The sequence below is a fragment of the Condylura cristata genome, unplaced genomic scaffold (assembly GCF_000260355.1).
Source record: "Condylura cristata isolate star-nosed mole 26May11 unplaced genomic scaffold, ConCri1.0 scaffold00028, whole genome shotgun sequence".
NCBI classification, from domain to species: Eukaryota; Metazoa; Chordata; class Mammalia; order Eulipotyphla; family Talpidae; genus Condylura; species Condylura cristata.
This window is the reverse complement of record NW_004567129.1, coordinates 13442116-13448575: the sequence shown is the minus strand read 5'-3', so window position 1 is coordinate 13448575 and position 6460 is coordinate 13442116.

The following is a 6460-nucleotide window of genomic DNA, read 5'->3' as shown; positions in this document are numbered from 1 at the left end:
CATGTCTTTTGCAGCAACTTGGATGGAGCTGGAAAAGATCATGCTTAGTGAGATAAGCCAGAAAAAGAAAGAAAAATACCGGATGGTTTCGCTCATAGCAGGAGTATAATGGACCAGGCGAGAGAGAAAATAATAAGAATAATGAACAGACAAATACCAGAGACATTTTCTGGGGGTGGAGTGGGGAATGGGATCAAAAACGGGAGGTGGGGGAAGGGGAGGGAAGTGCACGGGACTATGGTGATGGCACAAGGGTGACTCGGTGATGGGAAACCCATGGGATTACAATTGAGATGAAAAAAAAAATGTACAAAATGATGTAAAAATAAACTATTATATAAAAAAAATAAGCATTCCCAGTAATCAGAAGTGCAGTATCCAGTAAAGGATTATAAAACTATAATTATGAGAAGACTGTAAAACAAGGTAACTTTAGCAACTGCTTGTTCAGAGCCTGCTACCATACAGGTGCTGCCCTTCACATGTATTGGGTTATTGTATTCAGTTACTGCTAGTGACATCAGGAGACAGTTCCATATTTTCCAAGTGATAGAATAGAGGTGTGGGAGAGCTGTATTATATACCTAAAGTGCCATGGCTTACAGTGGCATATCCAGACTTTTACCCCAGGTCTGAGTTCAAGGCCGAAGCTTACTCTAGGCCATGCTGCCTCACTACATAGTCATGGACTAGGATTATTGAGTGTTCTTTCACTGCACTCACTGGTCTATTCTCTTTGGCCGTATCCCTAAAAATAGTCCACATGCAGTAGAACTCCAGAAAGTATAGGTACAGGATTATAAATATATCATTCGTAAAGCAAAGAGCTACTCATGTGCCTTGTGACACCATGTACTCCCCAACCCTTGCAGATTCATAGGGGGATTCTGCAAACCTTGTGTGAAAAGAAAAGAGAGAAACTACATCTTTGTCCATCACTGATGAACACTGCTAGTTTGAATCCAACTCTTTCTAATACACCCTCCATGCTTTGTTGAAGGTATAAATATGATATTTGCTCCACACCCCACCCCTGGTGGCTCAGTGGGTTGAAGTGCAGCACTAGGAAGCTAGCCACAGATACTTACATGAGTTCGATTCCCCACCAGAGAGGTGACCCACATGTCCAGCAGACCTCTCCTGACCCGCCTGCTGCTTCCCTCAGCAGTGTACTTCATCGATCTGCTGTTCTGCTCCCCACTTTGTCTCTGGTAAATTCTCTCACCGCCCCTGCACTTCTGACCTGTACCCCAGTTCTTTATGTATAAATAAAAATAAAATCTTGTAAAAAAAATACGACATTTGAGGTCACTCAGATGGCATGAAGTCATTCAAATATATTATAATCTCTAATCAATTCATATAGTCACCATTGTTCCTTGATGGCAACCCAGGCTCATAGAATGCCCAGCACCCACATAAAGGCATCCTCTGGTTACTAGCATCCTCTGGTAGTCAGCGTGTTTAGAGACTAGATTTCTAAAGGTCTACAGCATTCCACAGACTGGGAAGAAATTTTAACTCTGGCATCCCAGTATCCAAATCTTGTGGAAATTTCTTGGAAAAGACACTATTTCTCTGAGGCTATTGTATGGGAGAGTGCTGTTAAGGTTGTATAGATCCAACTTGTTTCTTTTTGTGTCTTAGAAAATTAGATGAAGGTTAAGACCTCTCTAAAATGAAAAGGTGCACATTTTCTCATACAAACACAAAATTGTATCCAGTTTCAAGGGGGTTCAAGTTAAGGAACCGTACAAAAGGGTACATATACTGAGGTGCTACCCAAATCTTGAAGATTGTTATCTTCCAGGAACCACTGTTGAGTGGACTTTCTGCTCCTTCCCTTCATCATCTGAATGGTAAAGAGACCAATGTCACTGTCATCCAGGGAGACAAAGTCTAATTTTTTCAGGTGTTAAGGATCTCACTGCTGGTGACACTCTGCTCCTACTCCTGCACACTGGTGTAAGAGTTCTTCACTGCTGTCCACATGACACTAAAAGAACAATCAGGCTTTCTTGGAGTTCCTTTTGTGTGGTAGCTCTGGTGTCCCTCATTTACTCAGTACCCAGAAGCCTACAGTGTGGATGTGAAGAGCTGAAAGTGTTGTTGTTACACCCTACAGTGGCTACCAATCTGACAGCTTACCTGTGTCAGGCTGGTGGCAGCATTAACTGAGTGGCTAGGTTCAGAGAATGGGTTCTTGTCAGGGACCAGCCCCAATCACAGGTTGTTGGGGGGCTGAACAGGCAGGGTCTCAAGGTGGGAGTGGCGTCGGCGAGTGGAGATTACGGAAAAGGGGCGGGGGGGGGAAGGAGAGCAGGTGCGAGGAAGACACAGGAATGGGAGTTGGGTGAAAGTCTTTTTGTTCTGCTCTTAACAGAAGTTTATTTTATACACTAGGAGCAAGCAGTGGGATGACATCAGCATATGAACTGGGCTAAGAGGTTATAATCATCTTTTTTTTCTTAAGAATAGTTGGGGTCGTATTGTCCTTCAGCTGAGATTATAAAATTTATTATTCTTAAAATCAATCTATTGAAGTTAGGATAGGTACATAAATTCATAAAATTTAAGGCTAACATTGTTATATTTACTACAATGTCCCTTTAAACCTTAAATGCTACTTAATGATCTTCATTCTCATTGAAACATCTTAGAGGGTTAAGTAAAGTCAAGGACTAAGGTGGAGGAGTTTTCTGGTAGATAAATCACTAAGGGAGATAGTAAGATTCCTCACTTAAAGACTAAGCAATGAAAGCTTAAGTAAGAGAATAGAGTGATAAGATTTGGGTTTTCATCTGTAAAACAGTAAAAGGCAGTAAAAGAACTTTAATTATTTTTTAACATATTCTAGTACTGACTTGTCTTACAATATTGATTTTGTTATAACTGCTTTTATTAATCAGCCAGTTGTAATATTATTTTTGCTTTCAAGAGGAATTTCCTGTCTTGGGGCAGCGCTTGCTCGCCTGAGCCAGGCAGCACCTTATGAGGCTAAGGCAATCAATCCGGTTGCAACCTGATGGTTGCTTAGAATATCTTGATATTACAAAAAAGGGAGGTCATAAATTAGCATGGAAATTCTGATTTTTCAGAGAATTGTCCCTCCATCTGGAATTTATCTGTCGACAGAAGTTGCATATAGCTTGTGTCAGGTTCTGGGGGAATAGTTTTCTGGTTTGGAAAAGCATCTCCATATCATAGCCTCAGCATCCTAGGGAACCAGAACTTTCTGAAGAAGTGGACTTTGAAGTGAATCAGATGGTTATAAATCCTGTTATTGAACGTACAATTATCTTCAACAGAACCTGCTGCCTTGAACTGGGTCCTGGGGGTAGGAATCTCCTGGCAATGGGGTGAGCCTTATCTCTGTATAATAATTAGTCTCTATTTCAGCAAAGAGAGAACAAGCTGGATTAACGCAAGTCAGAATGAAGGAAAAGGTGAATGCGGTTTTAAGTTTCTTGTTGATTATTGTTTTCTTAGCTCCTGAACAGGATGTAAAGGGGCAGGTAAGGGGTAATAAACAGCCAGGTGTTCTTCATAGAGCTCAATCTTGTCATTCTTTGGTAGCTCAGGCGCTTGACCCCGCTAGACAGTGCATGCCTGGATATCTGCAGTTGGATGCCATCAGGGAATTCTACCTCCAGGCCCACAAAACCCCCCAAAGACTGTACAGGTGATCCACCTTCATCCAGTCAAGGAGTTTCTGGGGGTGACAGCTGGGTGAACAAAAGGGTGTCTTCTGGTGAACTGTAACCCCCTGCACCATGCTGATCAACAAGATCAGTCTATTCTAGCCCCCTGAAGAGCTGTCAGCTGTGCCATCCTTCTCTTTACTTCAGTTACTATCTTTGCTCAGGTTGTTACTTGCTTCAATTGCTGCCCAAAACCTCTCAAACAATACTATCTTCAGTCCTGCCCTCTCCAGTCCTTGCTCCATCCTGCAGCTAGAGTGACTGTTCACTGTCTCTGTCACTTCTCTGATGACACCCTGTGATGAAGGTCATTGTGGACAAGGCTGAAACTCTTTGGCACTTGACATCAGCACTTTTGATGAACTGGTGTCTCTACTCTCCATCATAAGCTCCTTCATGCATGAAATTTCAAAAAATATTTGCTGGTCCTACTCTGGGACCTGAAAACAATAGTAAACAGAACAGACAAAATGCTCTGCTTGTGTGGAGCTTGCATTCCATTGCATGAGGGACAGAGAGTAGTATAAAAGCTGTTGTGTATCGGATTATGGGAAGTGCTGTGGAGAAAACTAAGGAGAGAAGAAAATAAAGGTTGTGAACTGGAGTAGCATCATTCCAATATTAAATACTGGGGTCAAGTACAGTGACATTTTGGTGAGGTACTTAGTGAGGTGAGAGGGAAAAAAAGAACAACATCGAGGAAATATCATTCCAGGCAAAGGGAACAGCAAGTGCAACAGAGCTCAGCCAGGATCCCCGAGAAAGCAGTGTGACTGGTCAAATGAGTAGTAGTGAAGGAGAAAGCTGAGAGAAAATAATGGGCAGGAAGGACAGGTTGTTTCTAAATGCATCACCTTGTTAGTAGGAGTGCGATTCCTACTTAAGGTGAAATGGGAAGATACTGGAGTATAGGAATGACTTAGAGTCTTTGTAGTCAGCATAAAGAAGGTCAGAGGCACATGTTGGATGAAAATGACTTAGCATCATTAGTAGTCACCATAAAAAAGGTCAAAGGCAGACATTGGATAAGAATGATTTATAGTAATTTATAATCACCATAAAGAAGGTCAAAAGCAGAAGGTGGGTGATTAGTTAGGGGCCCAGGCAAGAGGGTAGTAGCAATGGTGGAAGTGGATTCTAGAGTAAGTTGACTGCAGGAACAGGACTTTTGCTTAAAGGAAGAAAGAGGGACATAGTGGAGCATGAAACATTGATGGACAGAATAGTTCTCCAGGGGAGTTTACAGGAGCACCTGTGTCAGGAAGTCTGGGGGTGTCAGTTGGACTATTGCAGTGGCTCAAGGATGAGGTAGGGGCCGTCTTTCTGTTTCCCTTCAACCTGTTAATAATTGCCTCATGGTGTTAAGAAGGCTGATGCTGCACATCTAGGACTCACATCTGACTTTCAGACAGGAAATGGAGGGGGGGAGGGTAGTACACAAGGGGAGGGTGTATATGTCCAAGATGCGATGATGAGAACGTACTTACAATCTCTCAAGTGCCTCTTCGCTCATGGTGGTTGCTCTGCTAAAGGCAGCCTCCCTCCTTTATGAATTTGCTAACTTCCAGCCTGTCAAAACTCGATTCAAGTTCTCCAGAAACTTTTCTTATCTCCTGAAGCTGAATAGGTGCTCTGGTCTGTGTATTCAGGGCCAGATGATACAATAGATTGTAGCACCAACCCCAAATCTCCCGTCTATGTCCTTGCCCTGTACCATATTGTTCTGCTTCTGGTTCTAGTCATACAACTTACTTTCACCAATTTTTAAGCCCCTGCCTAAAAACCTCTTATGCTGCGGGGCTTGCAGGCATGTGCTACAGCACAGGCTTAGACACACAAGAAAGAGCACATGCACAGCACAGCATAGCACAGCACAGCACAGCACATCAGACACATGAAGCAGAGCTGAGCTTTCAGAGAGGCTGTCCTGGTTCCCACACCCTTTGGACACCCAACCCAAATCAGAAGTGCCTAGGCAACCGCCCCACACGCACAAGAAATGCACGGTTACTGTTGTGTACCACTCAAGGTCTATGTTTGGTTGTTCCTCAGCATTGTTGTGGCATTAGGTCATCAGTAGAGTCCTTTGGCCTTAGCCCTGTCTCCCAACCTCCTTTCCAACAGAGTCACCTTTTATCTGTGACTATCTAGTACCTAGCACAATTCCTGGTACATGAAGGAGCTCAGTGAAAACTTGTGAAAAGAATGAATGAACGAACCTTTGTTTAACCTTTATAAAGGAACTTACAGCTTTGCGCACAAATGGTGCAAAATTCCCCATAACTAAACAATGTAATCAAAGGAACTCACCCACAGAAAACCTGGTTCAACAAGATTGATGAAGCTGCAATATAAAATAAACTCATCACTGATTAAAATGCTTTTCTACCTCAACTACAATGGTCAGTTCTTAAACATTGGGCATTGTATTTTATACTTTATTATACAGGAGAAACCCTTTAAGTACACTTCAAGTGGACAGTGTAAGTAAGTGGCTATGACTGTCTGGACATCCTTACTATTATCTTGAGTATACAACACAAAACTATTGTGACTACTGACATTTCCTAACTCCCGTCAAGGAACTCTGCATTGCCTAAAAAAAAGAACCACTATTTGTATTAGTATATAAAAAGAGAATTTCCAGTGGGGCTTTCAGAGGAAAACATCGTGAGTAGTGGCCTAGTGAGGTATGGAGGTGAGAAGGGCAGACTGTGACCTAGTGGAAGGCTGGGATGGCATGTTTTTGGGACACTGAG